Source organism: Pleurodeles waltl, chromosome 3_1, assembly GCF_031143425.1.
Source record: "Pleurodeles waltl isolate 20211129_DDA chromosome 3_1, aPleWal1.hap1.20221129, whole genome shotgun sequence".
Lineage (NCBI taxonomy): Eukaryota > Metazoa > Chordata > Amphibia > Caudata > Salamandridae > Pleurodeles > Pleurodeles waltl.
Window position 1 is genome coordinate 1,907,456,503 of NC_090440.1, and position 14,431 is coordinate 1,907,470,933.

Consider the following 14,431-nt stretch of genomic DNA (forward strand, 5'->3'; position numbering starts at 1 on the left):
GGTAGTAGGCTTTCGAGCCTATACAGCTTGGAGTCAGACAACATGCATAAAGAGGATGATGTGGTCAAAATACTCATTTGCCTAATAATTCTGCACTCCCTGTATAAAATCGTATAAATAAGATTGAAAAAAATAATCGTTGCTGTAAGAAACATAAATTAAATGAGAACTGTAAAATTTTGGTTTTTGAGAAGGACTGAGATTTAGCAACAAAGGGGAAATTGACTAATTAAGTTGTAAAGAACCCTCTAACATTGCCCAAGACAAGCCATGTCCCATTCCACTATACTTTTCAGATGAGCAAAGATTTTTCATTTAGCTTGGACTGTGTACGGAAACAGAGAGACTCTGTTTCCGTACACAGTCCAAGCTAAATGAAAAATCTTTGCACTTGATGAGACTTAAGTATGGAATCATTGCAACTCCCAAAATAATCTCTTGTGGAAAATAGGAAGCCTTCCTACTCCTCGCACCTCTTACTTTTTTGTGGACATAGCTGCTGTAAAACCATTAAGCTTTTGGGTACGGCTATAGTCCATTCTAGATACTTAATTCTTGTAGGAGGGACCTTCCGATGTCTTAAAATTTGAGTAAATATATCCTTTTCTTTAGTCGAGATGGATAAAACAGACCAAGATGAGTTCTAGACTGCTATCCTTTTTGTCTGAACAGGAGGTAGTAACCAGGTTACATATGGTCGTAGTGAAATTCCATTTTTGGAAAGTGGCTAACGTACATGATTAAAAAATTGTCTATTCCTGCCATGTCTCTTCTTTCCTTCAATATAAAATTAGACCAGGTAGAAAGTTATATTTTGATTGGCTCATTGCACCACATAAATGCTCCCTGTGCTTGAGGTTCAGGTTGGTGCTTTAGCATTAAAGGGGTTTGCTAGTAATACAATTCCCCAAATTTTGTTTTTAGAGTTAGTGAACTGCAGAGAAAATTTAACACATTTTGTTCTAAATTATTCCTTGTTTCTAATATTCGTCTTAAACATTTAGAGCCTATTTGTAGAGGTTAAGGGCCAAACTTTTGTCAGAATGTGATAAATATATGTAAAGATTCTGCTGATCCTAAATTAATATTTTGTGTTATGAATTATTTATCGAGGGCATGGAAAAGTAGATCCATGTGTTGTGTTTTTCCAGCTTAGCTCGTGAATATCTTGTACTTGAAGAACATCTAATTACATCTTTGTTCCGTCTTGTTCCGAAATTAAAATACTTATTGCTGTAGATTGACAAGAAAGTTGTGATGAAGAATAAATGTACATTATGGTGATTAATAGGTCCTTGTCCAGTGTGTCTCTTATTATTAACGTGTGGGTGCCACCACTTAGTGGTGGGCATGTGCGATGCTTCTACTGCTGTTTAGAGTTTGCTTGGTTGGTACCATTTATGCAGCACAGTGTCATAAGTGACTCTACCTTCTTCTCCTGCACAGTTGCACAGCCTTCCCAGTTCCCTTACATAAAAAGCCAGTCATGGATCTTTGGATCTTTTCTTGGTTGATGGCTGATCTGACTGACATAAGAACATACATAATGGGAAAGAACCCATGGACTGTAGATAGTGTACGCAGGAAAGGAAATAGAGAAAGAGAAAGTGAAGCTCACATTAGGCAGACATGGCCTAAACCAGCTGATTTTGCAGAGCCTCCAGCTAAATTGTGCTTCGCTTTGGGATGAAGCTTCAAGAGCATGATTCTTTTAATATGTATGGAGAGTGCCTCACCTAGCTGTCTTGTCTCCCTGTGAAATACTGCTGTAGCTGCCTTGACTTTTGTGGGTTGTACTCGGACACTGAATAAAGGTTATTGTCAATGCAAGACATAGCAGTGGGAGACACCTTAGCAACTATCTAGCCACATTCTCACCCAAGGCTACTGACAGTCTGTCTGTAGAATGTTGAGCATTAGTTCTGCCAGGATAAAATTGTTGATTGAACCAGACTTCAATGTTGTGCAGTGTTTCCTCAGTCAAGGAACTAATGGGTGGAAAAACTTCAAGAGGAACATTTTGTTGTTCAGACTGAATTCCATCAGCACAATGGAACAAATGTAGTCTGATTGCTAAATACAAACCTGTCCAGCTCTAACACTGTGTATTGTTTTCAGACACATAAGGTCCGAAGCTTGCATATGTGTGTGGTGGAAGTGACAGTATCTAGGATGGAAGTCTTGCAAGTGATTAGAATGGCCATTTTGCGGTTCTCTGTACTCTTTACTAAAATCCAGCGTAAACAAAGTGGTCCTGACAGTATGTTTTAAACAAACTAATGTTGAAATATTTTTTGATCAAGAATGGGTTTCACCAGGTTGACAATACCAACCTGGCGAACGTTTTTCTTGGCGAAACATTCCTTTCTTCAGGCAGTTTTTTTTTTTGGCTCTTATAAGGATGGCGCCCCCCTCTCTAATAACACCCCTCCCCCCCCATTTCTTCCACCCCCTTTTTTGAGACCCTCTCCCCTGCCTTCCATGTCCCTGGTGATACTCCCTCCCTCTCCTGTTTTACTCGCTGTTTTAATTAAACCCATTACTGCCTCTGTCTCAACTCCCATTATTTATTTACAAAACTGGTACTATCTCCTCCTTCCCCCTCCAACCTGTCACTGTCCTGTATGTACACTATCCTTTCCTTTCTTACCTCTTTGCCATTCTGGCCTTAAAATGGAGTATTAACCTTTTCCACAAAAACATATTTATATCACTTTAACTTTGCTCAAAATAAAGTTTCATCAGTCTGTTTTTATCAGGCTGACTTTATTCATTTTAGACATTTGTCAGGTTACAAGTTTTTAAAGAGGCCAAAGGCTTACAGGGTTTGTTTGTCAAACTGAAACCGGATTTAAATCCTAGGTAATTATTTGTCACTCAAGGTAATTATAATACGTATATGCCAGCCCAGTGCCACTCTTAACCTAGTTAAGAGTGGGAAAGCCCTGGTCTATTTCTATAATCCCCAATAGCTGCCATGTATGTTTTGCAGAGGTCAATCTGGACAGCAGTACCATGTGGCTCGCTTAGTAAGTAAAGGTCTTGATGTTCTCTGTAGCAAGATCAAGTAGCAGAGCTGAACATTTGTTCTTGGACTGTGCTCTGATGGGGACGTCTGGGAACTGCCTGGATGCACATGTTCTCTGGCGAAGGCTAGCGCTTAAAGTGCCCAGGACTGAAACAGAGCATGGTAAGAAGTGATCCAGAAATATCTCTCCCTCCTTATACACAGGGTTCACCCCCTCTGAGGAAGGGATATGTTCCCTCCAAAAAAGATACAGTATAGTATGCCTAGGACATAGGTCAGGCTGGAGCCAGCACAATGTGAATGACTGAGCATTTCAGGCAATCACATTGCTACAGTCTTATTGCAGTCTACACAAAATAGTGAGGAGTGTGTGGCCATTTGATTTCATCAGCAGTGTTGTTTTTGTGTACTTTCTTCACAGCGGATCTGCCTGTTTAAAGGAAACTCATGAGGAGCACGAAAATTGGTTTAATATGTGAAGCAGTTGTGTGGAATGATGTATCGGGTCCGGTCAGTCCCACGGGGCAGTAATGGAGTAATCTCTATAGTGTGCCACTCCAGCCAAACTGAGTTGTTTGTCACCGTGATTTTGTGGCTAAGGCAAACATAAGTGTACACTCAGTCAAAAGATAGGAAGCACTGACTGACTATCAAATGTTCTTTTGAGGGAAAGGAGGATGGGGACGTTCTTAAAATAGTGGTCCAGCAAATAATGTGTGTGTGCTGTGGCAGGTGGAGCTGCAGGGCTCCCTATAGTAGTGCTTAAGGGACCTGCAGGGATGCAGAGCCTGAGCAACAGGAGGCGGATGTCAGGGGCTTGGGCCAAAAGTGTGAATCATACAATTGCTGGAAGGAGGATTGTGCTGTGTTGTGTACTAATGGGATGGGCTCAGCAGTTTGAACATGACCGAGCATGTTTTTACTGCTGTGCGACCTTTGTTGTTGGATTGACCGAGGGACGTTCGAGCATGTTTTAGGATTTGGGCTCAATGAGTGCTTACTTTGTTTGGGGTTGAAGCTACCATGGAGCACAAAATGTCAGTTCTCTAGCAGAGGAGTCAGAATATTGATGGGCGATGTCTAGAGTACCTTTGCTGACACCTATATGTATTGCATGCTTAGGTGAAACTCCTTGTGCTCTTCTGGACAGACATTACCATTATTGTCCAGATCTACTATGCATGCGCTATTCCAAGGAGAGGCCTGAGATATAGATTGACTAGACCATCATCTGTCCACGATTAACTAGAACAGATAGCTGGATTGGTGCTTGAATAGTCTGGTGATATTTAGATTGGAAATGGCTGTCAGTCGACCAGCAGAAGTGCAAGGCCTCCACTGTTGGAAGTTGTAACATTACTGCTTTGATCTATGAAACCACTGACCTCAAAGTTGCGGGAGACACCTTTCTGGCTTTCAGGTTGGCGCTGAAGGCATGCAGAAATTAATCCCCGCTCAGTATGAAAATTGTTGGTCATCCGAGCCTAACTGTGTTGGACCTTTGTGGAGACAGAAACCACCAATGTGTATCTCTGAAATACACCCCTGATACCACTTCCAGCAAATTTTCTGGAGCATGTTTCTGTTCACTTCCCATGGGGGCCTTTCTGCTAAGGAACTGCCCCCTTCCCTTCACCTTTACAACTCCATCCCATTCAATCAAGGTATTTGATGCCGGGGGAAACTGGTAGTTTTACCAGATGATCCTTCATTCCCTTTGGACTTTTTACAAAGGGTCATTGAGTGTGACCCTTCACTTAGATCAGATATAGATACCCAACATGGTTGTTCGCTGTCTCACTGCCGAGAAAGAAACTCAGTATCCATCTTCTTGTTCTTAACTTGATTTCCTTTCTTAGTGATGAAACCCGCTCTAGGGTAAAGTATGTCTTGATCTTCATGTATACAAGGCAAACAGTTTTTGAGGCATGCACACCCCTGAAAGCACAAAAAGTGCAGGAGTACTTCTGATGGTTATTATCCAAAGCTGAAATACAAAAGGTACGCAGGTCACCTGCTAGAAAAGACGGATGGGATCTGCATCTGTGTTTATTATTCCTGAACCATGCACTAAAATTAAGCGTGTGCCATGCTTCAGATGGGGGCATTGTGTAGTTCCAAACGTTGTTGTACCTTATAGTATTTGATCAAATCGAAGCCAGTGCACTGAAGACCAGACAGGTGTGATGTGGGCCTGTTGATGTAGCCTGTTTTATATCCTTTAAAGTTTTCCAGTGTGTATTTTCAGGCATTCCCATGTTTAAGATGTTTTTGCAATTTAAGAAACCCATTATAGCCTTAGAACCCGCTGTAGCGGGCTCTACCGGCTATTAAAGGCCCGCTCCATTCAGCTCGGGCATTTAACAACGGAAAGGGCCTTTCATAGCCGGTAGAGCCCGCTACGGCGGGTTCTAAGGCTATTAGAACATTCTGCCACTCAGGGCAGAATGTTCTATTAAATAAAACAAATTGCTCACGGAGCCCGAGGGGATTAAAATCCCCTCGGGCTCCGTGAGGCTTTGTTCACAGCTGTTGCTGTGAACAAAGCGAACATTGGAATGTTGGCGCTGCGGGCTTTTACTGGCCAGTAAAAGCCCGCAGCACTCCATTGTCATGTCACCCTGACTGTTTAACCTAAACAAGCACAACTGGAAGCCAACTAACCAAACACCAGCATCTATACACCACATCCACCTCTCACTGTAGGGCAAGTCCCATAGCTGAACAAACGTCATGCAGTACCTAGACCAAAGCAAAAGAAAATTTGACTAAGGAAAGCTACTCGTAAAATAGGGAATGTTACCCGTGGCAATTGCTAAAGAAAAAAAAAATACATTTCCTTCACTTAACCATGCCTTCCTGGGAAAAGCCCAAATGCAAAAATTAAAAATATATGTATCATACATGCCTAGGCACACTGATCCACTCGGTATATAAATTGAACATGTTTCCCTTTGAAAATGGTTGGAGAAGTTCTCAGACTGCTTCACTAAATCTATGAGTTATAACTATCTTTATAATAATATAGCCTTAGAACCCGCCGTAGCGAGCTCTACCGGCTATTAAAGGCCTGCTCCCGCGTTAAATGCCCGAGCCGAAGGCGAGAGGTAGATTAGTGCGGGTGGAGGGCCCGCACCACAGGTAGATTTTCTTCCATTCAGAGAAACTAATCAACTGATTTTCAAAATAAGTTTGACGTTTAGTTGGCTGTGAACAGATGGCAGTTTGTGTAGCTGATCCATAGCAACAAATAATTATTTTCGGTTTCTGTGACAAGAGCATATGTGACCACATTTTACGCCTAGACGGCAGTGAGAAACATGTTTTCAGATCTCTCCACACTGCTCGCCGCGTCATCACGTTTGTATCACCCTACGCTGCCATGCACCGTGTCCCGTTAGAGGAGGCCAGTGGGGGAGTGATATTAAATTCTACAAGAGAAGGCCTTCTGCCTAAATTAAAACTTGGTGAGTTTGAGGGAAGTAGCTTCTGCTTGGGTCAGGGAAAATAATGACTTGTTCAAACAGTGCACAATGAAGGAGACGATTAGTTTTGCTCTGTGAAGCCGGATGATAGTATATCTGATATTAATTCTTATTAATCCCACAGTAAGTCTCCCCTCCTGTCTCTGCACTGTAGCTTGGATGTTTCCAGGAAAGGTCGCGGGTGACGCAGCATCAGAGGATGTGATAAAATGGGTTTCAAGGGCGTAGCAGGACATCCTTTGAAGAGAATCTCGCACCTAGATGGTGTTGTGTTTTTTGTTTGTGTGACTTTAAAATAAGAGTATTAGTGGCATTTGTATAAATCCCCATAATTGGTGAAACCCTGAAGCGCTTCCAGGTGCATATGTAGGCAGCAAATCTTTTCGAGTGTGAGTTTATTGTGTAGCCTTTGTGGGAGGACTTTTGGTGTTGTGTGTGTGTGAGGATTCAGGGAGATTCCTCTCGTGTGTGGAGCTCTGTAGCCCTGTTAAAACATAGAGTAAATAAAAAATAAGTGATAGATAAGGGCCATGTCTGCTCATACATGCCATAAGTTTGCGGGTGATTGATTCGCCCATCCTGGAGGCAGTCTGGGTCCGACGCTGGTTCTGTGGTATTTACTGTGCAGCATCAATTGTTTGGGAACAGCCATGTTTTTACACTGTTTTTAATCACAAAGTTTGGTTCTCTTGGAGTCATTTGTTAAAATGTGTGTTTGCAGGCAGTAGGACTAGCCAAAGAATTGTGTCCTAAGGTAATTGTAAGCCAAGCATTGGCATTCACATTTATTGTAGAATAATACAGAAAAGTGTGGCTTTGTTGTGAGGAGTGCTGCACTTCCTGTTGTCCCACTATGTTTATGAACAGTAGAGTTCAACTGATAGTATCACTGAACTACCACACAGTGTTAAGTATACAGGGAAATCCTTACATAGACAAATATAGTAAATACTAACAGGAACAAAGAAAATTCCTGATAGTATTTACTATGTTGGCACACACATTGATGTCCCAAAATCTCTCTGCGGTCCTCATAAAGAGGCGACCTTACTTGTGAAGTGAAATACATTTTACTTTTATGTGGCCCTTCTTCCATTTCTGGTTTGGTATACTAAGGCAGAGGTTGCACCACTCCAGTCCACAACACTAGTGATTTCATAATGTATTCCACTGGTTCACCTGAAGTAGGGTGAGAAGCACCATGCGACAGAGGAGTGTGTCTTTTCTTAGAAGGCCACAATTTTCTAATCAGAAAGGGTGAGCCACCATCTTCAATCCCGAAAAATACCACACCACATAACTCTTTCATTCTTTGTCTCTTTCTTGCTCTCTATTTGGACCTGATTCTCTTTTTGTCTGAGTTTTTCCTCAGTCTATATGTTTCTTTTTTCATTTTATGTTTTCTCACAGTTCCCTCGCCCCTTACCCTGTGTCTTGTTTGTTAATCCCAATCTCTTTCCCTCACTCTCTTAACTCCTCTGATTTCCTTCTCTCTCCATTTTTTGTTTTTCTAGCTTTCACTTTCTTCTATGATTTTCTGACATGTCTACCTTATGCACATTTCTATTATACACTGTTGGGAATTTTCTCACAGCTGCTTCTTTTTTTCTTATGTCTGGATTATTTTTCTCTCTTGATCTCATGTGTGTGTCCTCTCTCTCACTCTCTGTCTTCTATATTTCTTGCTCTCTCACTTTCTTTTTCTTTCTCTTACCACCATCTCGCAATCAGTACCCATTATTCTTTTTTTTTTTATTCTGATTTTGTTTTTTCTCTCCACATCACCATTTCTCTCTTTCACATTCCCTTTGTGGCTGTCTGTTATTTGTCACCTTTTGTCTTTAGGCGGAAGCCTACCAGAAAGTGCTGCTGTCTGGTGTCCTTATGACTTCTTGTGGGCATTATGAAAGCATCCCTGAGAATACATTTTACCCATTGCTCACTATTGCTTTTGTGATTTATAACTCACAGTTGTTTGCTTTCTATTTGCTTGCTTTCTATTTGCCTATGGCTGTTAGCTTGAGTTTGTCCCTCCCTTGATCCATACTTACCTTTTGTGTCCTTCTGAATACCCACTTTCTGTAAACAAGCCTTTTAAATCTTGTTCTTATCTTGTAACATTTGCTGTGCATTCAAAGATAGAGATCAAATGTCAGGCTATGACTTCCTAGAAAGCTTGATGTTTACTTTTCTTTCTCTGACTGCAAAGTGGGAAAATGTATGTGACAATCCTGCTGAGTACCCATGTGAGAGGAGAGGATGTAGGATGTTAATTTTTTTAGTGCACAACAAAAATGAACTGTTAGTGTTGCAGAAAATACCAGAATTAGAAAAGTAAAAACATTTTTTTAATTCTGAAGTATGGTGCAAACAAATATTTGAATACTATCAAAAACACAATACAATATGTGATGATATTTCCATATATTGCTTGTGTGTAGTAAACCTGTACGTCGGTGCAAATGTAACGATCATTTCAATTGAAATTGTGTTGTCTGCATTGGCAGTGCACTACCACACCATGCATTCTCCACACCACTCCATTATATGACACTCTGCTTCCCTCCACTCTATGGCACTCTGATATGTCACTTGACTTCATGCCAGTCAACTCTACACCACTCACTCCCCGACACAACACGGCATGTTACTCTACGCCCCTCCATTCCCCTTCAATCCTCTCCACTACACACCATTTACCTCAATCTATCACACTCCACTCCAGTATACCCTGCTCTATCCCACTCCAATCTAACACAGTCAACTTCACTCTACCCCAGTGTACCCAACCTCACTACAGTCTATTCCGATCTACTCCACCCAATCAACTACACTCCACCTAGTCTACCCCACTCCACTCTGCCCAATCTATGCCACTCATTCCAAATCTACCCCACTCTGCTCCAATCTACCCTACTTCAATCCAATTTACCCCATTCCACTTAAATCTACCCCACCCTACTCCCACTCCTCCCCAATCTACCCCACCCCAGTCTACTCCACTCGCATCTACTCCACTCTACTTCAACCTACCCCCAATATATCACCCTCTACTCCACCCCAATCTACCCAGTCCAATCTACTCCACTCCAATCTGTCCATCATCTCCACTCCTCTCCAGCCTACCCCACTCAATCCCAGTCTACAGCACTCCACTCAGATCCACTCCAATTGACCCACTCCACTCCAGTCTACTCCACTCTACCCCAATCCACTCCACTCCAATCTACCCCACTCCAGTCTGCCCCACCCCAGTCTCCTCCACTCCGCTCTACCCCACTCCAATATACCCCACTCCATTCTACCTTTTCCAAACTACTCCACCCCACTACAGTCTACTCTACCCTACCCCTCTACAGTCTACCCTACCCCACTCCAATCTTCCTTATTCTAACCCACCCAATCTTCCCCACTCCAATGTAATCCACTAATCCCAGTCTACCCCGCTCCACTTTACCCCAGTCTACCCCACTCCAATCTATCCCTCTCCGATCTACTCCACTACAGTCTACCCCACTCCAGTCTACCTCACTCTACACAAATCTATCCCACTCAACTCTACCCCAATCTACTCTACCCCCAATCTACCCCACTCTACACCACGACTGTAACTTTTAACCATGCTGAACAGCAGCCACACTAATGTACAACATGCCTAAAACACATTGCTAAAGCCAATAGCTCTCATGTAGGGGCGATCGATTGGCTTTGCCAATGCTTGTTTTATCTTTTTTCTATGTTGAGGGTGCCCCAGTTCCACCCAGGTCTCCCACAGCCTGTTTTTTTGTAAATCTGTTGCCAGTGTAGGCAGCCCAATCCTGAGCTGCCAAGCCAGCCCCCTGCCTGCCAGTACAGTAAGTTATTGCACAGGAGCAAGCACCTTTCCATGAGGGCAGGGAGTGTATCTGTGGTATGCCCCTGCTCCTGCTCACGGGAAGTGGGAGGGCATACTGTAATGTGGCGGGTGCACAGCGGCACCCCCGTTTCATGTCCTTCAGAGGGATGGAGCCTCGAACGTGTTACTCTGAAGGCCTGGGGGCAGGAAACACTTTGGGGAGGGGGTGCGTGCCCTCCTCTCCCTGAGCCTTATAAGGCCGTGGGGACACCATCCCAGGAGTTGTGATTAATTTAAAATAGAGGGGGTGCAGGCCCCCCTCTCTCAGTCTAGAAAATCCTCTGGGGCCCCACTCCCCTGGGGCCAATACTTTAAAAAAAGGGGGGGGAGCGCACAGCCTCCACCTCCTCCCTGAGCCTCAAAGGCCCTGTGGACCTCATCCTCAGGGTCTGCTATTTTCAAAGGAGAGGGGGAGTGCAGCTTCTTCTCCGAGCCAACAAAGGCCCTGGGGACCCCATTCCCTGGAGCTAGATTACTACTCTGTCACTGGGAGCCCGCCTCCCGAAGCACAGTTTCCCATCCCGCAAGAGCAATGGCGGGGAAATCTTGACTGCTCCCCCATGGCAGGAGCTACAGAAATGTTCCCAGTGAGTGGGAGTGCACGTTTGTTTCCTGGAAATACCTGCTGGGTGGTAGCAATGCAGGCTTCCTCTGCACACAGGATGGGTGCATTCGCTGAGCATGTTCGGGGCCCTGTGGCTCCCTCCAAGCCCCCAGTGTTGTTTGTTGTGGGTACGCCTGGTGGGCACCGGGGCACCTACATTAGGCCTCGGGGGATGGGATCCCTGGTACTTGTAGAGGTTCACAGAGGGGAACCACATGCCTCCCTCCCCATAAAAAGAAAACTGCCCTTGGTCATGGAATCCCTGGGGCCTGTAGAGGCTCAGAGAGGGGGCTGTGCTTCCTTTCCCGTTAATAAATGAATACGGCCATGGGGTATGGGTTCCTCGGGGCCTGTAAAGGATCTGGGCGAAGGGCCTCACTTCATTCTCCCCCATAACTACAAAAACAAAAGTTGCACCAGGAAACCCAAAAGAATAATAAATGAGTGGCAGAAGATGCTGATTTATTATTCACTGCTTCTTGAAGAAGGCTTCCACAGTGCCCTGCAAGGACGCTTTAATTTTTTTATTTTAGCTTGGTGATGTCCCTAGAAGAGGCATTTGCCTGGCGGAGAGGTGGGATACAGATAAAGCTGGAAGTCGCAACTGCCAGTCAACCGTTGTAGTGTCTTCTTTCAAGGGGGTCTAGAAGTAACTTTGTCCAGTTGACATTGACTTCCCCATACATATTTACTATTTGCAGGATGGGGGAGGTCCTGAGGCAAGTGGGCAGCCTAGGAAAATGAGGATGTTGGCATATAGTGCAATGCGGTCTTCGAAGCCTGTCTGCCAGTGGAATCCCCGGAACTGTGCATCGCACTCGATTTCTGTCACCAGTGGTTCAATCGGTAATGCAAACAAAAGCGGGGAGGAGGGGATATCCCCATGGATGTCATTTAGGGGTCGCAGCTGTGACCCCTAGTTTACACCTTGGTACCCCTGCCACTGCGAAATCTGGCCTCAGAGGTGGAAAAATCAGTACCAGGAACAGCTCCTTCTTTTTTAAGCTATTGATTGGGACTCCACTTCCTTGTTTTCAATCCATTTTTATTACACTCATATTGAATAACAGAGTATTCACGATTAGTGTAACAAAAAAAGTGGAGTGCCCTTTAGCTGGAATATGACCCTATTTGGTAGCTGATGTAAGGAAAAAAAAAACGCTTTTATAAATATGTTGTGTGCATGCTTGTGGTGAGAGTGAGCTTATGTAAAAGAGAATGAGTGTATAGTATACCCGTGTGTTTGTGTAAGCATGTGTGTATGAGTGAAAGTAAAAATGAAATGGCGTGTGATGTCACTTGGAACACCTCTGGCATTTGGGTGAATTGAAGTCCATGGGCATCCTTGTCTGGATGTCCGGTGGAATATTGGCGGGAGGGTGCCCTTAACCCTCGCGTGAGGCTGGTGTTGGGCATAGAGCACTTGAATGAAGGACATAAAGCGGGGTCCAAAAACCAATCGGCGGAGGGCTTGGAACAAGACTGCCAAGTCCAGGGAACTCCCCGAAGTCTAGAAGTAGGAGTGCGGTGGGGTCAGAAAGTGTTGAGTAAGGGCAAGAGCAGCAGGGACCTTGTGAGGACAGTGCCAGGTGTTGCAGAGTGGCATCAAGCTGCATTGTTCAGGGTGAAGTAGCGCGGTAATCAGCCTTAGAAGTGTATTTCCCATGACCTTGGCCTATATATTCAGCTCCGAGTTAATCGGGTTTATCACCCCTTTTTAAGTGAAACAGTGTTTACTAATTTTAAATCTATCCTTAAGGCAAATTAGGACATTAAATGTGTTACCTGCGACGCAAAGTACCTCAGTATAATAAAGGTACTGAAAACGAACCTCCGTATACTTACCTGTGATGTTCAGACTAGAGGTACTACTTGCGCCGCACTCACTGTGATGTAACTGTAACATACCTTAAACAGTGGTCACGCGGTGCGAGTACCAGTAAACTGGGATGTAAAACCTTTTTGTATGGTGCTTAAAAACTGCGGTGTAAAGACCATCATAAAACAAGCTGTACAGACCACCCTAAATAAACAATTGCGCATTCAGCATAGTGTAGTTGTGCATGCAGCGGGGTTTCACGTCAGAAACTAATGGGATGTCAGGTGGGGGTACGCCTCTCGTTTACCTAAAGTAGGGTGACCAGACGTCCCGGATGGCCCCGGACAGTTCCGGTTTTTAGAGGACTGTCCCGGTGGCCCGACGCTTCTCTTAATTTTAAATAAATGTCTCGCTTTTTTGGGATGAAGGTCAGATCGTGTAGGGAAGCATAAGTTAAAGACGTCCACAAAGTATGGAGGAATTAAAGTAATTTATCTGGTACTGTCAGGCAACACAGTCCCCTATCTGCTCCCAGCAGAAAGATGGAGTGGGGAGCAGAGAGAGGTGGGGTGGGAGGAGGTGTTGGGGGTGCAAGGTGGGAAGTCAAGCCATAGCTAATTTTATTTATGTCGTTTTGTAAATGTGTGTGTATGTATGTGTGTATATATGTGTGTGTGTATATATATATATATATATATATACACATACACACACGTATAGGCACACATTCACAAAACTACGCAAACAAACGGACAGGCCAGATATAAAAGTGAGAGTAAAGTCTTTAGTCCTCCTTTTATGTCTGACCTGTCCCGGTTTTCGCTCCTCAAAATCTGGTCACCCTAACCTAAAGTCTTTAGTTGGGGTGGGGGTGAGGCTTCGCTGTAAAAAAAAAAAAAAAAAAAAAAAAAAAAGCGCTTTTACCAAGCACTTGCCTTTTTGTTCCTTAAGGCGTGCACACTCATCACTGAATGTGAATCCACCCCTTCCGTTTAATGCCTGTATCTAGATGCACACATCAGAATGATGCGTGGCAGGTATGCTGTGATAGGGTTGTGACGTGCTGGCAAAGAGGAGCCTTCGGGCTTGGCGGGAGATTTGGCTGACGGGGAATGCTCGCGTGCACAAAAGTGTATTATGGAATATAAGCACTGGCGGCGTCGCAGACCTGTTCAGCATGGCTCGGCGCCAACGCCGCCAGTAACGTTTATTGAGAATGTTGTATTTGTTCCTAATTTATCCTTCTCGCTGAGATGTCGTGGGAGTCGGGACCGCTGCCTTACTTTGAACGATTAATGTTAACACTATCATCTGTGACTCAAGAGCTCGAGCAGGGCTGCAGCTGTCTGTACAGTGCGTTTTTCCACAGCCCACTTCCCTTTCCTTCTCATCGTTGTTAAACTCGATGGTCACAAGCAACCATGTGTTATACCTTTGTTTGTCCTAATTTTTTGTAGAGGGCGGGTTGCGGTGACGATTGACAAATGCATCCCAGAGTTCGAGCGGGCCACATCCCTCCTCCGTTTTCAGAGGACTGACTTACTTGAAGCAAAGGTAAGCGCGAGCTCCCGCTGCTAATGGTGCCAAGGAAGGGCTTGCC

At 44.2% G+C, this 14,431-nt stretch overlaps 1 protein-coding gene across 1 annotated transcript in view; it reads left to right on the forward strand.

Moving 5' to 3' along the window:
• HYCC2 (hyccin PI4KA lipid kinase complex subunit 2) overlaps nucleotides 1–14,431 on the forward strand; it is a 575,783-nt gene that overhangs the window by 144,518 nt on the left and 416,834 nt on the right. The window contains exon 2 of the mRNA XM_069226082.1: nucleotides 14,289–14,385. The gene's annotated coding sequence lies outside the window, so the exon portion shown is untranslated. The remainder of the gene's footprint in view (nucleotides 1–14,288; nucleotides 14,386–14,431) is intronic.